Raw genomic sequence first — 21,876 nt, forward strand, 5'->3', positions numbered from 1 at the left:
ATATGGACATAAATCAGGGAAAAGAAAACGAAAAATTGGCGTAGTCAATTTATTTTAAAGCATACTTCCTAACCTCGAAAACGGCCTAAAAATTCCACAAAAAGCGCACCTGTGTATATAGGTCATTGAAATGTTGTCCTTGTGTTTATTATAATACTGAAAAAGTTGACGTAACCGCTTTATTTTAAGGCATACCTACGGTACAAACCTAATCTCAAAAGCGTCTTAAAAATGCCATCAAAAGTGGGCCGATGAACATATGGACACGTGAGTGGAAGATCGACCTATTTCGGCAAGCCAGTTCGAAAACTCCGTATCTCAGAAAACTTTTCAAGAACACCCTACTTCAGAATTTGGTTGAATAACGCCCTATTTCAGAATTCGGTTCAAAAACGACCTATCTCAGCACATTTTCAATGTATGTATTTTAATTTCAGATAGGGCGTTTGTGAATCGAATTCTGAGATAGGGCGTTCTTCAAAGAAATTCTGAGAAAAGGTGTTTTGCTTTATAAGGCTAAACCATCCCAATAAAAGAATTGCATGTTTAAAAACCTGAATTTTTTCGTCGAAATCCCACTGTTCTCTGGTGCGAAATTAACAGAAAGAAAAGAAGAAAAAACCAGTATGATTAGTGTAATCAGTGTACAAAACGATACCGTAGCTGCTTTCGTTCCTTTGTGCAGTCTTCAAGGGAGTGAAAAGGGAAAAAGAAATTCCCTTTTTCTCGCCCGGCGAACAATAGACTTTCGTTAGGTTTCCCCTCAGCTCAGCGTGGATTTTTTTTGAAAAATGTTGCCAAATCATTTCTTAATTTTGAAATAGTCCTTTACTGACACACAAAGATAACTTACGAAATTAGCAGTTTTTTCAGTGCCATACGCTCACCAGATACAATATTTTTATTCTTTAGTAACGGTATCACATTTTTGTCGCGGGTTTCACGCTCGGTTATATTAACACATGTAAAAATATTAGTTTTGGGCACAAAAATGGGCATTGAGACCATAGTACATTTGACATGCACAGACCCACATGTATGTAAAATTCAAATGCAAATTTTTCTGTTTGAAAAACTCTAAAAACTCTTGTCCCATTTCAAGGATTTATCATTAAGCATTTGTGTAAGGAGAGAGTGCCAACATATTCCACATGGCTTTCTAACCGAGCGTGAGCAAAAAGTGAGCGGGCCATTAACGAGCGTGGGCAAAGCAAAACAGATACATACATAAATAAAGAATATAGCGCAAAGGTATACTGCCATAAGTTATAAAGCTTTAATTGCCAATGACTTTTAAAAATGATCCAATGTTCGTGACACATACAACCGGCTAATATAAAAATTAATATTGTTTCAGGTTGCATGCAAAGCCAAATATTCTGCGGTGTCGAAAAGAGTTCGAAGCCTGTTTGAAAGCAAAAAAAAAATAAAAACATTAAAACCAAATTAACGCGATTGACGACATGACAAATTCACTGCTGGCCGAATTGTTTGGGCTGTTGACCGTCTCAACTTTGTCGACAAAAAATGTTATACATAGTAGTAATATTAAGCGTCAAGCTGTGAACATAATACACATGAATGGTGTAAAAAATTGCTGCCTCTTCAGCTTTAACACGAAAAAAGTGTTATAAACTTCGACTGTCGACTGTCGACTGCTGAGTTCAATGCACCAGCGCTCATTTAAACAGCTGAATTGAAGAACGTCAGCATTTTTTCGCGGCAAATGACGCCAATCAGTCATTCAATTTTAATTGCCAGGTCAATGTTTTTGCATTCAAAATTTGCCCCTTTCTTGCTTGTGTTTTAAGCGTTTTAGAATGCACTTTTGGTATATTGCTGTATCGTGTTGTAGCAGCATATTGCACTCGTATTTTAATTTATGCTGACAGGTTGCTTTTTGCATACTCAAGCACAAACATGCACACATATGTATGCGCATATAATCGTTTTGAATTGATTGCAATTGGAAATGTTATGCGATGTATAAGTATGTCAAAACAATTGAGTGCTATACAATACAAAATATATGTAGTATGTATTCTTGTAACTACATAAAAAAGCGTGGCAATTAAAGACAAATATAACAAAGTCCAGGCAAAACAAGTAGACAGTAGCGAAGAATGAGTTGGATATGTTGTTGAACGCCATACACGGAACCACATATATGTATATATATGTACATAGATTTGAGTTTTAAGTAGAAAGTCATAATCTTATTTTTTTGCCAGAATTTTTAATTTAAAAATAATTGCCGCCGCTAAGGATAGTTGGACGTAGAGAAATCTGCTACAAAAATTGAACATTCCTACTAGAGATGGGCACGAGCCTGACGGGCTGCTGCGTAAGCCCACGGATACGGGCCGGAAATTTTGACTTCGGCATGAGCTCGTGCGTTAAGTATATGTATTTCGAACAAAGCACGAAAAAGCCCAGTAAATTGAATGGACGAAAAAGGCAAGGTAAAAACAAAATAGATGGTGAAATTGGGATATTTTGGCAACCACTTTGCGTCTTGAATTTGTCAGTTTTAGAGTTAGGCCAATGTGTACATGATTTGAAACTGCTGCAAGTTGTATTCAGATAAGAATGTATGGATCTTTTCTGTAACTAGCAAACCGGATTTTCTCTTTATATACTACATATACTTAAACTTGGAAAATCGTTTGTTTCTGTAAAAATATGAAACTGTAAAGTGTAATGACTGAAAAGAAAGAAACACTTTTGAGAATTAAAATGTATGCTAAGTATATTCCTCTAATTTTCGGCACAAGAAATTTTTCACGCGTCTTTTCTTGTGTAAAATAATCCTTTAAACACATTTTTTGAAAAAAAGGCGTGTGCTTAGGGTATTTTTAAATTTTCTAATAATTTTGCGCTGCTTTGCCTAAAGATTATCGAATAATTCACTTCCCCCATTCGCTCCAACCACCCCACACATTTATATGAAAACACTCATTCACTTAGTAGCAGCGGCTCTCGCCCTTAGTATAATTGCTAATACATATTCACCTTAATTTCACAATTTTATGCCCACCATTTACTCTTATTTTTACACCCATGTTCTTCTTATCATTTAATATGCGCGAGTGCAGCATTCGCCAGCAGCAACTGCTTCCCTTGCAATCTGAATTCTTTTCTCATATGCCATATCGATTTTCTTCTGCATTGTGTGCTACCACATACAGTCAGCGTCGAAAATATGAATACCCTGACGTTTGGCGATTTTCTTTATTTATATTTGATTATTTATATTTTTATATATAGTTCATTCTACAACAAAGTGCAGCAGTTTTGTAGACCATTAAGTTTTAGTATAATAAATAATTTGGTATAATAAGGTGCAAGTTTCAAGTCTATAAAAATTACCCTTGATTTTTGAGAATTTTTCTGTCAAGGCTATTTCGCATTTTCTTCCATATACCGCATGAACAAAATCAATTTTTTTATGGAAGAAAATGCGCAACACCCTCGACGAAAAAAAAAGTCTCAAAAATCAACGGTAAGTTTTATAGTCTTTAAACTTGCACCTTATTATATTCAAATTTAATGGGCAAAAAACTGAATAACAAACATTTTTCTAAGAAATGGAATTGAATAGTTGACAATTTTGATGACAATTTTTTGGTATTTCTTGAATTTTCCCCGAGTTCTATATGAAATTGAAAAAATTTATTCCACTAGTTTTTGCTGTTGAACTAACTTAATTTTTATAAAAAAATTTGAAAAAATTGGTATGGAAAATACAAATAAAGCAACGTCAAGGTATTCATATTTTTGACGCTGACTGTATATCTATATACATTTGTGCACTTTTGCATCTCCAACTCCATTTTGCTACTTTTACATACGTACATTCCTCGCATCTTAACTGCTCACCATTTCGATTCTTACAAGTAAGTCGAATTTCTTTTTCATCTTTGCGTATCCTTACATATTTGTCTCGACTTGTTTTTTTTTGTTAAAATACATATTTATTTTAGATGTAGTCTTGTTGCTGGTGTTTGTATTGTCTATCCGCAAATCTGCAGCACGTGAGCCTTTTTCGTAAATGGCTTGAAATTTTTTTGGATACATTGGTGTCTCCGTTTCTGTTGCTGCTTCGCTTCTTCTCTTTCCCTATTGCCTTTTTTCCCATTTTTTATTTGCTTGCCTTGATTTTTGCTGCGACTCGGCTCGCCGGCTTCCTTATCAGTCACGGACGTCTGCTGTTGGTTGCTTCAAGGTTTTGTTTACCCGGCATTTTCGTTTTGCCATTGTTGTTGTGCATTTGCTTACTTTTGTTTGCGTTTCATTGTTGTATACCGCATTTTGCCGGTGCCAACTGTTTTAATGTTCAATACATGTTGCCTTGCAGGCAGTGGGGCATATCCTTCCACCCTGTTGCCATCCATTTCTATGTTTACTTGTATCTCTTTATTTGTATGCAGATTTTTTTTTGTTTAGTATGTAGTCTTTTCTTCTTCACCAACAAGAGCATTTCCCGAAGTTGGAGTTCTAGCCTAGCAACGTGGTTTGCGTATTGCAGCATTTTTGCCTTCGGGTGCTGTCATTTCTATTAAAAAGTACTAAGGAAAAATGGGTTGCGACTCACACTGCTACACCTTTGCGGGTGGCAGAGGTGTGAATGTTGTTAATGAAAAAAGTTAACAACTCAATGAAAATGGTAATATGGAGGGAGAAGGTTACAAAATTTGCACAGCAACAGTAGCAAATTGAAAATGCAAAAATGTACTCCAATATCCACCTTAGATCCTTGCTACAACTCACGCCCATGTGTGCATGCTACTTCATTTTTCTTGTCATTTGCTGATGAATAAAAATCATGGCCTTAAATATAAACATATAAAGGGTGATACCAATACAAATTTGTGGAACAAATTACAGTGAACGGTCACAAAGGCACAGCAACGTATTTCCGGCTTAAAGAAAAAAAATCTAAAAAATCAACTGTAATTTTTAGGCTTTTGAAACTTGTACTTTATTCTACTAGAATTTAATGGGCTGCAAAACTGCATACTCAGAATGTTTCTGGGAAATCTAATTAAATAAGTAATTTTAGCAAAAAAAAAAAAAACAAAACCGACTTCAATTCTCATATAAAAAAGTATATATATATATATATATGTATAGTATATATACATATATATTTCATAATCCAATGATCGGATCTAAACCAGATTAGTATGGGACCACCTCTGAGACACTACATGCATACAAAAAAAATATTTATATATATTCCGCCCAACTGATAACCTCCTCCTTTTTTGGAAGTCGGTTAAAAAGCTTAAAATGATTGTGAAAATTTGTTGAATTTTTTTTTAAATACTAAACAAAGTTTGAAGCTTAGATTTACAAGGGTTTTGTTAAAGAATAAGCCATGGTTTTATAAACAAATTAAGTAACAAAAAAAAAAAAACAAAATATATTAAAACTTGTCAAAATGTGGTGGGGCAAAAATTTGTTTGACCACTGTATGCACGCCTTTGTATCACCCTGTGCATAATGATAAATGTACTTATGTAGATACATATGTAAATAAGTTGTGCTCCCGCGGCGATTGCGTTGATGACTCCGGCGGTAACTCCGCATTGATGGGGTTGTTTCGCTTGCAGCAGCATCACCAACAGCTTCAACCCCATTCACCTTCACTGCCAGCAGTACACCTTGCATTTCATTTTGTGATTTTACAGCTTCAATATTTCACCAATTCCATTCCACACTCTACCCTCCTGCGCACACTTACCTTTTATCATAGCTGCTGCTGCCGCTGTTGCATTTTCCGGTTTTGCACTGCAATCCACTTAATTCCGGTGACGAACTTTCATTTATGTACATACTCACTTCCAGTTTATGCTTGTGTCCTTTGTCAAGGACTTAAAACGCAAATCACTTTGACTTTAATTGTATTCACCGTTGACAATGTCTAACACTGTTTCGCTGGCTGTCTGCTGATATTGGGCTTTCCACTTGATTCAAATCGTATACATATGTATGTATAGTCTTTAACTAAAGCGTATACATAACAAACTTATGTTGTCTGTTTGTAATTCTATAAGTTTTTGACCAGCTTTGGTTTCAATACCCATCCCACTATGATTCTTGCTATTGCAGATTAATAGATAGTTCGAAAAAGAGGTGATTTAACCCATAGCTCCAGTTTATGAAAGTGTGTGTATGTATGAAATTGACAATTGGTACTTCTTGACTTAAAATTGGTTTGCGTGTATTTTCTGGAAAATTTTCATCGAAATGAGATTTCCGAAAATATTCCAAATATTCCAAATATCTCACTTCTGAGGTAGTGCCAGCTTCGATGCCATTCAGAACTATACTTCTCATTCCCGGTGCGTTCTTCTTGGGAATGAAATGATGGCGGTTGTGGTTAGGTGAATTTGGATACCCACAGTCGCACACCACTTCGTTATCCTTAGTGCTGTTATGACTATGCCGTCCGAGTAGTCTTGGCACCGAATCATATTGTCTAATAACATTTGCAGGAGTTCATCTACTTCTTCTTTTTCTTATTTGGCCCTACAACCGTTTATCGGTTTGGGCCGAGACCAAAAACCGTAGCCAGTTACCTCTCTCCTTTGCAGATTTGTATCAGTTGTTCTTCCCAAGAGCGGAAGGGGCCTTCTGCACTTTGCTCTTCCATTGTGTTCGTGGGCGCCCTTGCATGGGTGCAGAGTCGAAGGATCTTTTCACCGAAGCGTCGTCATCCATGCATACAGGATGTGCAAGCCAGGGCAATCGTTGTATTTTTATGCGCTTAACTATGCGTATGTCATTAAAAAGCTCGTACAGTTCGTTATTCTATCTTCTTTCGGCACTCGTCGCCCACGCGGACAGGGCGATAGATCTTGCGTAGAATACTTCTCTCGTAAACTCCTAAGGCCTTCTCATCTTTGTTAGACATCGTCCAAGTTCCTGCCTGATATAAAAGGACAATGTCTTTTTTTGTTAGGAAAAATTAAAAAAGCAACAAGTTCTATGCGGTAGCTGCTCTTTCGAAGATCACCACATCTCCTCATCAGACTTCTTTCTCTAGACTTCAGCTGGAATCGAACCCGCATCATCGATGTGCAAAGTCAGCAACGCTAACCACTGAGCTAAGCACACACCGTAAACTTTGGTTGCTCATCACTTTATTTTTTGGCGTTAGTTGTTTATTTCGACCTGGCGAGTAAATTATGTATTTAGAAATTAGTTACTATAACCCGATTTTGGCGTTGTGGCACGTTTAGTGTCATTTCTAGATATAAACTTAGAACCCGCATCAATCGGCCTTTAGATGGCCCTGTCGTCCGAAAAAATTTACAATAGTTAGTCTTGTTTGTTATCAGTCTAACAATTAGCTCTTAATGCAGACGAAGTGTTAAAATAGAATGAGTAATATGAGTTGAGGTTAGGTGGGACGAGGTGAGCTTCCTCTTTCTTCTCTCTTCCATCTTTTTCCTAATCGCCATCCCCTCTCTCTATTTCTACCTTTGTCTCTATCACTATCCTTTTCTATTATCTTTACCTTTTGTTTTTATCCTTATTCTTTATTATTTTCCTCATGTAACAATTTACCTTTATCCTTATACATATTAAGTATTTAAATTTACCTTAATCTTCATCATTGTCCCTATATATCTTTATTTTCATCTTAGCCTTTATCCTTTCCTTCATCTACATATTCAACTTTACTTTTGTCCTTGTTTAAAAGTAATCCAAATCGTATCCTTAAACCGCAGCTTAACACGTTTCTTTAAATCTGTATCGATGTTATTAAAGCATAGGAGGCATTTCCATCCCAACCATTTCACTTCAAAAGTGGTTTCTAATCTTTATTAAATTATACTTTAATGCATATGACTTCTTATCCTGCTGTAGGCAATAACCGCACCAGCGCGATCTCAAAAGTCAATACACCTGCTGGCTTTATGTCCTACAACCACACATGCATATATGTACCAATCCTTGTTTCGATTATATCCTATTACCTGCTCCAGTCTGCCAGTCAATACAGTTAGTTGGAATTCCTATTTTTGCCCATTCATTACACAAAATTACAACTATTAACCCGAAATGGATTTATGGTTCATGACATGGCATTCAACATCGAATGAGGATTGCAAGAAGTGCCCGCACACAGTGCTGTCATTCCCATATGAGTGAGGTAGTCATTGAATAAGGTCATAAATATGTATGTATGTAGGTTGATTGGTATCGTAAATACATTTGTAGGAGCAATAAGCTACTTTCATCTGCATACTTGATCATAATATGGGAAATGGAAGCAGAAAGCTAGCTAAGCCTACGTACAATTACATATGAACCAGAAACACTCACGAAATATGTACTCGGATATGGGCAATTATTGGCTGACAGTTGGCTTTATTCCGGCAATATTACTATGCTAAAAGCATACACATAAGTTTGTAATTACATACGGTTGCGAAAATATAAATAGGGAAGACAATTAAAAAGATGGAAATTGTGATGAGACTTTGTCGAATTTTCTACATTTTATACAAAGACAACGAGCTGTACTTTCATAAAAAATAGTAAATATTAAATCAACGAAGTAAAAACAGATAAACTTGCTAAAAAAAGTCGCGCCTCTATTTATAGCTTCACCGCTGTATACGGGGCGTTCCATACCAAAACGGACGGGGTTCACTCTTCATGTGTTTGATTCGTTTCAAATTTTTAGGGTTGATGCATAAACATAAATAATAAATATATATGAAATTTGGGCTTGATTAATACATTTTTAAAAACTTATCAGCACAAAAACAAAAACAAGTCGAATTAATAGTTCTCCAAATATCTCGAGAACGGGGCCATGAAAAAATTTGAAAAAATCACCCATACACACATCAAAATTCTCTATGAAAAGAAATATTTTAAAATTTTGTTATCTTGAAAGATTTTTCACATACAAATTTTTTGATAAAAAAAATTAGTTTTTGAAAATATGCCATCTCAAAAAAAAATTGAAAAAAAAATCACAATGGTAGCTCTGAGCATTGCGCAATATTTAAATATAGTATTATGGGGTGCACTCTACAATAATTTGAGTTATGAATTTTTTTTACACCGAAGTCAAGATAAAATAAAGTAAGGAAATCTTACGGATTTATGGTATAATTTTAAATTGCATATATAACTAAGTCTATGAACTAAGAATAGAATTTTTGTAATATTGAAGTAAGCAAAATTTGGGCAAATTAATAATTAGTTTTTGCGCTGTAAAGTTTTTAAAAATGTAATTATCAAGCTCAAATTTCATATTTATTTATTATTTATGTTTATACATCAACCCTAAAAATTTGAAACAAATCAAACAAATGAAGTGTCAACCCTGTCAGTTTTGGTATGGAGCGCCCCATATACATATCCACGTATCTATGTTCATATGTACCAGTATTTAAGTAGTTATCTACCTTTAAATACATATGTACATACTCATCTAATCTAAAATTTGTCATCCTTGCCAACCGCAAAAAAAAATTCATCCGTTCATTGTTATTTGTATTGTCTGGAGTCGGCCTCTATCCGGTGTTTCAAACCGCAACAGAATTATAACAACAGTGCTCGACCGGCCGTGTGGGTGTTTGTCATGAGTGGGCGTACATATAAAGCACTCAAGCTGTCAATTAGTTGACAAATGCAGTGCTTGACTTCTGAGCGCGCGCGCAAGTCTGCCGACAAAACGTGTATATGTATGTACATTAGGGGGATCCAAACAAAAGTAAAGTCGGAATTTTAATGCTCTCATTGTTCTATACCGAAAAAATTAAACCGCTGTTTTTATTTTGTTTCTTAAATCAAACAAAAATCAAAAAACAAATTTTCGTAGAATTGATATATAATTCTTGAAAATTAATATTTTTTGATCGGAAAGCTTTGTTTCTCTTCTGCAGACTTTGCCCACAATGCCCAACTATTTATTTAACCATTTTCTCCTAATAACTATTTTTATATTACCCCTAAAAACCTCAAAAAAGGCAAATACAAAATCGCAAGTATTAAAAAATGGTATACTAAACAATTGGGTATTATTTCAATTGAAAAATATTGATTTTCAAGAATTGAAAGAATGTTTTTCCTTCATATCGTCACCCTCATGCCAGAAACATGAATGTGCAAATTTATCAGTTTTGAGATATTTGGTTGATTTGATTAACCTTTGAATGTTCTATGTTATACCAAAACCCAGAATACCATACGTACACGGAAATATACATACACATATTTTACAATTTCAAGTATCGTAAAAAACTTTCAAAATTCTAAAAATGTTTTCAAAACTGTCATTTTTATACATTCATGATTCATGACGATATAAAATACATGGACAACTTTGAGCGCTTTGCACGACCTCTAATATTTTTTTTTCAAAATAAAAAAGGTTTAATTTTTTCGGTTTAAAACAATCCTAGGGATGGGAGCATAAAAATTCCGACTTTCCATTTTCACATGCATGCATGGACTACCCTAATGTGCACACTACAGTTAATGCAGTAGGTATGTTTGTTTATATGCCACAAAATGTGTTTATAAGTGCGGGCTTTAGTGGAAAATTATTTATTACATGACAACTGCTGAAGCTGCTGTTATTTATGGTTATATGAAAAAGTCCAAGTACCATCCAGTTATGCACTAAAGTGGCCTCAAGTATTTAATTAATTTTGCGTAAGCTTTTATTGCAGTTACTTAACAAATTTTACAATGCCTGACTCGCTATAAAAGTGTGACAATGCTACTTGCTTCTAAAATTTAATTGATAACGCTTGTTTATAGCCGTGCAGCTATTTTATTGAAAAGCTTAGAAGTTATAAAAAGCTTAGAACTTAGAAAAGCTCAAAACTGGTTTTTTAATTTCATAGTGGAATTCAAGGTTCTTAAGTCTATGCTAAAAATGTGGTAGTGAGCTTTTACGCAAAAGAACTGAAGTGGTTTAATGAGCTTACAATTTCCATTCAAAAGCTCTCCAGCAGCTTCATGCCTTTAAGCAACATTAATATACGTATTAATATATTTATGTACATACGTATATTACTTGTTGTTTATTGTATCTCCTGCGAAACTTCTATTACTTTCTCGATTAAAAAAAAATCTCAAATAGGTTCAAAAATTGATCTGCCCATCAAACCTTTTGTTCAAAATACAATTTGTGTTTAAAGGGCATATATATTTTAAAACCCCAAAAAATATTTTTCGCTTTTCTAAGGATATCTTTTACATGATTGTAAATGGATAGTTGCAAAAATGCTCGTCGTGCTAGTTCATTTTCCACGAATGCCGCTAATTTGACTAGAGTTTCAGTGTTGGTATTGTAAAGCTTGATCTTCCCGAAAGCCAAAATTAAGCTAGTTTTCGCTAGCTATAAAGTGTAAGCTTTCGGTGATGAGCAGCAAGGCTGCCTACATTGTTGTTCGATACGTTTGCTCGATGTGACCACACTTCGTTTGTGCCTGGGTTAAACAGCGTTCGATTGTACCCATTCTCTCCGTTTGGATCGTTGTGGGATCCTTCGGGATTCAACATCTTTCATTCGAGCTCCTGGTTGGTTAGAATTAAGCTATATTATCGATCTCAGTAGTTTACACCATAATTATTCGGCCCTATTGTGGTGTCGACGTCGACGGCATTTTTTTGTCAAAATAGCCCTCGTGGATTCAACGCCAGCTACGCTGACCAGATTATTTTCGGGGAAATGTGTTCCTCGCAAAACTACTGTGGTCAGCGAAACCGCAGTTGGACTAATTAGGGTTATTTTTTGCCGAAGAAATGACATCGACGTCGATAACCATAATAGGGCCGATTATCTTATCCCATATATTTTCGTCTTGAAACTTAACGAAGTTCCCTGATCCTTTCAGTACGATGGCCAGGCGACGATATCGCCGAGTGGGTTAAGAGTTAGTCATTAATTTGGTGGATCATTAAACTGGCCCTGTGCCCATCCATAGTAATCTGAACAGGCGCTGTGCGCTTCATATTTGTGTTGCAGTCCTCTCGATTCGTTCAACTTTTGCGAGAGGAACAAGCCTTTGGACTTCCCATACTAGGGCGTACCATACATGTACATATGTATGTAGATCTTGCTTTTAAATCACCAAAAATTATTTCCAATGTTAATAACAAAAACTTTTATGTAAAGTTTGTAAATTGGAAAACAATTATGTATATCCAAATTCTAAACTTCATATGTATGTATGTAAACTTAAAAACAAAATCCCAGCGTTTAGGTAACTTAAAATTTTGTTCAATTTATAAACTTAAAAATATGTAGATACTTTTGTCCTGATTTTAAAGTGGCAACATTTTTTTTCTGTTTTTAAAGAACATAACATTTTTATCCAGTCTTTAAAATACCAAAAATTACGCCCAGTTTTTAAATAGCCATAAATTTTTGTAACTTACCAAAAATTATGTCCAATTTCTAAACTTAAAAAAATTCATGTCCATTTTTCAAAATATCCAAAATTATTTACTTCATGTTAGCTACCCAAAGATGTATGTAATTCTTTAAAATTTGCTTTTAATGGAGTTTTATTTCAAACTTTTTTTTCCCCTAATTGAATTTTGTTCTATTTTATTTTATTTTATTTTGATTCTTACTATTACATTTTCTATATTGTTTATTCTTGCATTTAGATTTCCGCCAAAAAATCTCAACCAAAGTTTGATGGCAATGCTGTGCGCCAAAAAATATGCTTTGAAGTATTATTATATTTTCCCACTTTCTTTCCATAAAAGCTTCACTACACAGGCGCTAAAAAAGCTTTTGAAAGAGCTTCCTTTTAGTTCATTGTCTTCATTCAGCCTTTTCGTTTATTTCTCTTTCAACCCCTTATTCTTTTACTCATCCTTTTTTTGCTACTACCTTTGTTGGTGCTTCAATTGTTTATATTTTCGTTGTTGCTGTTATTACGCATAATCACAGTTATGACATTTGCCACGAGCCTCGTGCCTTCTGCCGCCCATCACCAACGAGTAAGTTATGCTAGTCGGTGGTTGTTTGTTCGGGTTGAGTACTGGTTGTTTTTGTTGGAATGGAATAGATACATATTTAAGTATGTATGTGTGTAGTTACAGCAACGTGGTGACATTTGCTAAAAAACAAATGAAAATTTTTCCACTTATGGCGCTATTGTTTTTCCAGTTTTTCCACTTCTCGTTATAGTACGCTCTTTGGGGTTTTCAGCCATGCATACGAATAGTACAGAGGACGCTTTTTTTCTGGTCTTTAGCTTTATTGATGGCGCTCTACTACCCGATATCGACACTCCTCTCCGCCGGATGGGGTGTAAGTTGAGTAGCTTGCTGTATGTGTGAATGTTGTTGTTACATATGTATACTCATTCATTGTGTAACGCTTTGCTATATTCACATACGCATGCAACTACATATTGACGTGTACGTACATAGGTATTGCTGTCAATGCTGCCAGAAATTTGTTGTGAAAAATCGGCCAGGTGAAGATCAACTTCCTGTTTCCCCAGAAAAATGATTTTTCTGCCAGTTTGCGCATTAAATTTAGATTAGAAAAATAAACACATTTTTCGCTTAAATTCCTTTCGTGAAACTGGCTGTAAATCTTCGAAAATGGCAAAAAAAACAAACAAAAACAAACATCAATCTATCTTATTTTGAAGATTTTAATTGAAAAAAGCTTCAATTTATTAAATAAATAGAGCATAATAAACTAAAAAACATTCAAAAATTTTTGAATTCATGCCAAACAGGTACTATTAAACTAGATTTACAAAAAGCTCCAAGAAAAAGGATTAACTTTAAAATCGCATGCTTCTGAAAATTAATATAATCGTAAGAAATCGTGCGATGGTGCAATTGAAAACTTATTTCATTTGATTGTGAATATCGTGCGGCGATTTCATCAAAACAAGATGTCGCATCAAAACCGTATGAGATGAAAAAATAAATAAAAATAAAAATTAAAATTAAAAGTAGCATTGTAACAGCCACTGTCGCCAATACTTTAAACAGAAATTTAATTTTTTTTCTGTCAATTTCCATATAAAATTAAAAAAAAAATTAAAAAAACTTTCACTTAAATTGCTTCTGTGAAATTGGCTATAAGTAAGAAAAATTTTGCATAAAAAGTGTATTAAGTACTTTTTTTAATTAGATGCATAGTTCCTGCGGAAATAATTCACAAGTATTTCATATTTTATATTTCATCGACGGTGCAGAAACTACGAAAACCCAAAAATACCAATTATAAATAAACTCAACAATTTCTGTATAAATTTGGAGTGAAAGGTCCTTCTTAGCAATGTTTCGCTAGACGCTTCGTTCTCCAAGAAGAAATTCCCAAAAAGAATGCACCATTTTTAGATATACAAATTATTTAAGATTTGTAATTATAGCTTTGAAAAGTTTCAATGAATCTTAATTTGCATTTTAATCAATAGTATGACTTTCTATTTCATTCGTTTTTAAGTAATATTATGTGAAAAGAATACCGCTTAAAGTGGTGGTTTCCATTTTCCTGTTGAAACCACGTGAAAAATCTTCTATTGTTGCTAAAAGTCTTCATAGTGAAGATTTTTGTGTATGGAATTTTGCTTTCATTTTAATATCTTCAGTTAAAGATTTTGATTCTATTTTTTTTTTAAATTACTCTTTATTTTAAAGATAAATCCTCACTTGTGGCAACACTGGTTGCTGTATGTTTGTACACGCTCGTATTTTCGCGATACTTCTGCAGCTTTTTTGTACGAGTAAAAGCCACCGACGAGCGTCTGCTCTCGTATCCGTCCATGCGTTGCGGGATGAAAAATCAGTGTGTACGCGTAGCAGCGTGACATGTTGAAGACGACGACGACGACGAAAATTAGTTAGCTATACAATTTAGTAGATATTTTAGTGAAAAAAATTTGCTTAAAATTGTAACATACATACTTTAGTTGAAATGTTGAAAACTTTCGCGAATACACGAAATTTAGCCCATCAGAAGAAAGTGTAGTGTGTTTTTAGGCGTTATAAAGTGCTTATATACATATGTGAAAAGGAGCTTCAACAGTGGAAAAAACAGTTATCAAAGTAACGCAACGCAATAAGCGAAGTGTGTGAAAGTGAGTGGGAATAGTGCGTAAATTGGGTAAGAAAAAGTTAGTGAAATAGAAATTCGGTGAATATTAAAAAAAATATTGAGGTATGATTGAAATCGCAATCGCGCTTGGCTACATCCACTTCCTGAGCAGAAAATTTTAATACACTGTATCCAACAACGCTTCCCTGCCACACACACTCACCATTTACTTTGTAGTTCCTTGCACCCAACTGTCACAAATTTTTTCAAGGACCTTCTCTAACAGCCAAGCAACTCTGCGCCTGCCCGCTTGTGCTGAACTTATTTCTTCAACAAATTCAATTTACAGTTTTCAGTCAACCCTTTCTCTCCTCCAGGCACATACACCCGTGTGAAATAATGTCGCCTCATGCGTTCACAACTCTGTCACAAGCCAATAACCATAAACAAATTCTGTTGAGTACTTTCAATCAAAATTAAAAAAAACAAAAGGCAAAGCAGCGAATGAAAAAGTAAAGTGCAACCAGGGAAAACCGTTTCAATTGGTACCATTCGTACATTCTTCCGCCTATAGTTGCACCCTTTCGTCGTGTGTTTGCTGTTGTTTTTCTCTTAGTACGAGTGTTCGCCATTTGGCTGTCGTTTCTGCCGCCGCCACCATTGCTCCTGCTTATCTTCGCCATCTGTGTTAGCTGATTTTCCGCTGCAACTACATACAAAAAAACAGGCAGACAGACAGACAGAAGTGCATATGTATGCCAGCAGGTCCACATTTTGTGGTCGCAAATTGCAATTGTCACTTGGTTGGTAAGTCATTGTTGGCAGGCGTTTTGTTTTCGTTTTTCCGCCATAAGTGACTGTTTAAAGGATTCTGAGATGAACTTTTAGTATTGGTTTAATGAAGTGTGAATGCGTGAGTGTGTTTTGAGATTATACATATTAGTTATAAGCCAATATAGCTTTGTGGTAGTCAATCAGCGCGTACAAGTTCGTTTTACTATCTACTAGTAAGCCAAGTGTAAAATACTAAAAAAAAATATACATACATAGTTCTAAAAATTAAATGCAATACATATGGAAATCGACAAAAATTAAAAAATAACCACCACTTTGATTTAGACTAACTGAGCCTTTAGCAACTAGTTCGTGGACTAGTCAAAAAGTGTACAAATTCTTGCCATTATGTTAGCTGACCCATTTTGGAGCTTTTATGAGTAAAATGTGCAGAGGGGGAAAAGTTTTTTGACCATTGTTTTCGGATGATTAGGTTTTGGCCCATTTTCGCGTTAAAGGGTTAATTTTAGAAAAAAATATCGATTAACAAAAAAATGCTTAAATTATGCTACAAAACATGGATGCGAATTTTCAGAATTTTTTTAAACACTTGAATTTTGCAAAAAAATTGCCAAATGCAGAACCAAAAATTGGAATTTTTTTTAAGTTATTCGTATTGGCAAATTCTAAGTAAGTTTAGTTCTACGAAATTTTTTCCTAAGGTGCCTTATTATGAATAGAATAATTGCTAAAGTATTAAATTTAATATTTTTAATTTCTAAAAGTTTAAAATATTTTTATTTTTTGACAAGGAATAAGATGCCCTTGTAAAAAAAAAGAAAAAAAAAACACCCAAATAGTTTTCTTCGCATTTTTAGTTTTTTCGTACTCATCTTTGGCCAAAAAAGTTACCAAAACGCTTATAAATCACAAAAGTATAAAAATTCGCCATACGGCATAAGAAACTAGATTAGTTAAGAAAAAATTTAAGCCCAAAATCATTAATTTATCTCAAAAATTAAAGTGTGCAGGGTGGTGGCTTTTCTAACAAAGAACGCCCCATATGTATAATAGATAGATAGATGCAAAAATTTCTATAATTTTTCCATAATACATTTACGATTTTAAGTTAATGAGTGATATTATTCTCCACTTCTTTTATCTCTCTTATCTATCTTGGGAAAAAATTACAATTCCCAAATTAAAAACATTTGAAAACAAGTTGGCAATTATATTTTACTCAAGCTGAAAAACATTTTTTTTTTTGTATAATGCCGAATTTTCACTAGGCATTAAATTACACAAATTTTAATGACAAAGTTGGGCGTTAAAAAGCACCTGTGTTATTACGTTAAGAAAAATTGTCATTAAATTCGTTTCCACATGGCATTTTTCTAAATGACTTATATTTTTTGTCATTTTAATGCCTAGTGGAAATTCGTCATAACACTAGCAAATACCAGGAATATTTCGCTGCGCCTTAAATGCATTTTATGTTGTTAGTACCTCCTAAAACTCTTATGGCCTCATACATAAAAAAGTAAAACAGATTTCAAGGGACTTATGAAGAGAGATTTTCAAACCAAATTTCGATTTATGAAGTATTCTTTAGTTTTTATGAATGTGTGTGTTACTTAGTATATTTTCGAAGGTATTTGGAAAGTAAGTAAGTAAAGTATAGACTTTCTCCTGGACATGTAATTTATAACAATGTGTGACAATTTTATGACAATTCAAGCCAGCCCTGACCTTCTAATATTTTCTGAAAATATACATATCCAGTAGGGCTGTGCGATGATGCGAACACTCGAGCAAGTTGGTTAATCAGTTATTCGGTTAATCAATTACTCGAGTAATCAAGATTTTGGTTACTCAAAACGATGATTATTCAAGTAACTTGAAATATGATTACTCAAAAAAATTAATTTTGCTCGTTAAAAGAGTTTGCTTTGGAAAATGTTTATTTTCTTTTTTATATTCTGTGCATGAAAAAAATATTTAATTTAGTTTTTGAAAACAGAAAAGTTGTTTTCAAAGTATCAAAGAATTTCAACTACTTTATATGTAAAGAGCACTTTGAAATGTTGATTATTTTACTCATAATGTTGATTAATCATAAAGCATATTACTCAAATATTTTTGTTTTTGGTTAATCAAAATCTTGATTACTTGAGTGGCTGAACTTTTGAGTAATCATAATCTCCAATTAGTCGAATAATTGAGTTATTTACTTTATGACTAATTAAAATTTTGTATAATCAATTAATCGCACAACCCTAGTTTTCAAGTGGAAAAAATGTTTAAAATTAATGTCTGAGCGAAATTAAAGGTTAAGACAGAAGGTTGCTTTGACCCTTAACTCAAGAAACCCCGCAAAAAGTAAATTTTGAAGTTAGAGGATTGCTATATTCTAGAAAACTATTTTTCGAAAAATTTTACTACTTTGAAAAAATTCAAATAAAAAATCAGCAAACAAACTTGGTCTTTTTCTACAAACATTTTTTTTTTTTATTAAGTTTGGCTGATATTCGTTCTTGGCATAGATTTTTTATTTGAATTTTAAAGAGACTTTTACGTTGATGGCATGAAGTTTTCACCTGAGAGGACCCCTAGTAAAATTTTCCCAAGAATAATTTTCTAGAATATATCAATCCTCTAACGACCTTCCAAATTTACTTTTCACGGGGTTTCTTGAGATAAGGGTCAAAACGACCCTTTCAGGGAGCTAATGGGTTAAAATGTTCTACGAAATTTTCCCATGAAATTTTACTATATACTATGTCTTAACCTTTAACTTTGCTCAGATATTTACTTCACTTTGTTGAAAAGTACTTAGGCCGGGCCATGAAAACTTTAGTAGGCCTCAAAATAAAAATAAGAGCTAACATTTGCAAATCCATCGAGGGTTTTACTACCAGATGGGTATACTCTCAGAAAATGTTAACAAAGTCTGGGCTGGTTTCGGCTGTCGCACAGTGTAATCTTATAACTCGAGTCTACATAACGCGCACTTTCTTTAAAGGTGTATTAATTAAATATCTTGCGCAAAAAATATTTATATACGGTTTATTTATCTACCATAAAAAGCGGAAATCCAATTTGTTGATAAAGGAGTAAAAAAGGAAAGTACTTTGAAGGCGCTATGAAGCACGCGGGGTATTTCCTAGTTTAAGATATTTTTGTATCAAAGATTTCTTATATACTTTCGTTTGATACCCATATTGTAACATTTAGCTGGTCTTTTCGATTAAACTGAATTAAATTTGCCAAATACATACATAGGTGGCAACCCGCTTCATAAATATTTTCGACAATACACTTAAACAGTATAGATTAGAGTACGATCACGATATGTACATATACAGGGCATCCTAGACCACCTTCTAAAGTGGAGGAACATTTTTTTATGGAAAACGCAAGAATGTGAGCTACCAAGTCGGGGATACTCTATATTTGGTCGTATTTCCGACTTCTACTTTCTACCGGAAGTGGGTTAAACTGACAAAATTTTTTTTTAATGAGACATACACCTGTTTGCCTAAAATCTCGACACGACTAGTGTATTAAAACGGAAGTTGGCAGCACTGGATAGCTTTCGACGATTTTCGTCGTCTACTTATTTCATCACAACAGTAGGCCATGCCAATGTGGTCGGGTCGTGCAATTTAGTCTAATTTACGACTTACGCAATGAGGCTAAGCTATGTTTCAAAGCCAGGGCTTCGATCAATACAGAAAATATTCTTCTTTTTAGGCAACTATGTTTTAAAACACACGCTACTGTCTTTCCCATAAAAATCTGGGTTTGTTTAAACGTCAAGTGTAGCCAACGAAAATGCAGCTGCGACAGTGAAAATGCCACTTATATATGTATATGAACAAGCCATTTCCTACTAGCCAATAGCCACTTGCCAGCAGCCAATAGTCGATGATGCCATAAATTTCGTACATAATCGCATTTCATAGCAAAGCAGCAGCTGCAACTGGAGAAAAGCAACAGTTGCTGACGTTCGCACACCATACAAATTGAATGAATAGATTTTCATTGCGTTGCTGCACTATGTAGTCTGGTTGTCCAGCAACGACAACACCAACAAAGGCAATTGTGCCCCAAGCTATGCGCCATGGCTACCATGTGCCATATGCTACAGTGCACTTAACGTCATTTTATATCGTCATAGTTTTCCCTTTGTACCCCACTACCGCGCGGGCACTTGTGTATAGTCTTTTCGCCAGTAAGGAAAATGAAATTAATTATTGGCTTGGCGTGTGTGCTCAACCAAAATGTGATTGGGGTGCGTCCACAGTGTGGCAAAAGCGACCACTTCAATGCCAATGTCAAAGGTCAAAAGATCAATTTTTATGCGTCTCCATGCTCCTTTCTTTTGCCCAACTTATTGAGTATTTGTTATAGCACTTCTTCCGGCGCTTTGATTGACTTACGCCTTGCCTACTCAGCGACTTATAGGACTCATTTATGTATATGTTTCTGCTTGCTGGCTTCCCTTTATATTATCTAATAAATTTACGAGCAGCTAACTTTTATGACCGTATTTATGCACATGTATAGTCAAAAACATATATGTATAAATATGTCAGACTACCTGTTTGTTTGTTAGCACGTGCCAATCGCCAACCCACGCTATTACTTAGTGTAAAAATATTTGCTTCAGTTCAAAATATTTATGGAATTAATCACGAATTTTCCTCTGCCACATTCTTATGTCTTAGACCACTTCGCCCCGGTTTTGCATCCCACTTTTTCGCTGTTTATTTTCAATTTCGATTCCCTGGCCCGCATAAACTTCATTTGTGCTTTCTTCCACCAGACAAACTCAGTTTTTTTAGCATGGCTTTGAAAAAAATTTCCTATAAAGGTTTCTTCAAATCGAACATATCGATGTTGGTATCTATAGCGAGTATGTATTTTCGGCGGCCTCTGTCTGAACCTGTTCTATATAGTTCATTCCATCAGCGCAAATTATCAAGAATTTCTTGTGAAATTTTGTGTTCGTTAGTTGCGTCCATTAGTGGCCGACCCGGTGACACTTCCAAATCGAATCTCCAATTCTTGGTGGTCAAATTCGAAACGACCTTTGGGTAAAAAATGTACTTCGAAGTAACAGCCGATCGGTCGATTTGGCGCCAGCGGTGTCATTGGTCCATATTTTTTCGAAATTTATTCTTTAAATATTGTGAAAGTTTGCTTTCCTGATAAACATATCACCAAAAAGTTTATTTTGAGTAATTTAATTAATTTAAAAAAATATATATATTTATAAAAATATGTACATATGTCAAAAATTGTTGTCATTATTTTCTGTTACTTAAGGCGGATTCATCGTTCTATGTAGTTCTGAACCCTTTATTCTATGGAAGAAATGTTCTGAACTAAAACGATGAAATCCGCCTTTAATGTCAGTTTCACGAAAGCAATTTAAGTGAAAAATTTAATATTTTTTGTTCAGTTTACATGTTAAACTCAAATAAAAAAAATAATTTTTCACTTATTTAAATTGCTTTAGCGAAACTGACTATTATTAATGTGGAATCCTTTCAAATGTGTAAAACTAATTTTTTAATATTTTAGTTTTTCTTGTTACTTTCGTAGTTTATTTTTCATTTTTATTTTTTTTTTAATTAACTTTACGCTCAAAATATCCTGGTGGGCTGTCTGTCCATGGCATGTCTAAATATGCATCATGCAAGTATGTGCTTATTTTCTGTTACGCGTAATGGATGCAAAACTCTTTACAACTCTCTTATTAAAATAAAAACGCTTTTATGCTGTGCTGTGTGGTGGGTTTAAATAAATTAGGCAAGTTAAAGCTAATAAACTCCTAGGTTTTAGGAAGGTGGTACGGGGGAGTGGTCTTTAATATTTTTTCAACATTCAACCGAACTTCCTCGAAACTTTCGTGGAATCGTAGAAAGAAAAAAGTACATATATTTTTTTTTTTATTCCGCCTGCGCACATAATTATTATTTTAGTGGCAATGAGAAAAGAGTTCTCTAATTAATTTCAACTCTTCTAATTAACTTGCATTT

General features: G+C 34.2%; 1 protein-coding gene across 6 annotated transcripts in view; it reads left to right on the forward strand.

Moving 5' to 3' along the window:
* The window catches only part of Graf (GTPase regulator associated with FAK), a 55,562-nt gene that overhangs the window by 17,916 nt on the left and 15,770 nt on the right, over nt 1-21,876 (forward strand). Inside the window, exon 1 of one of the 6 annotated variants that reach the window (XM_017618725.1) lies at nt 15,012-15,098. The exons of 3 other annotated variants lie outside the window; for them this stretch is intronic. The gene's annotated coding sequence lies outside the window, so the exon portion shown is untranslated. Of the gene's footprint in view, nt 1-15,011; nt 15,135-21,876 lie in introns of those variants that run through there. 2 more of the 6 variants (XM_017618723.1, XM_017618724.1) reach the window with 2 other exon arrangements.

This window comes from Rhagoletis zephyria, unplaced genomic scaffold (genome assembly GCF_001687245.7).
Source record: "Rhagoletis zephyria isolate East Lansing unplaced genomic scaffold, Rhagoletis_zephyria_1.1 Rzeph_scaffold_01694, whole genome shotgun sequence".
Lineage (NCBI taxonomy): Eukaryota > Metazoa > Arthropoda > Insecta > Diptera > Tephritidae > Rhagoletis > Rhagoletis zephyria.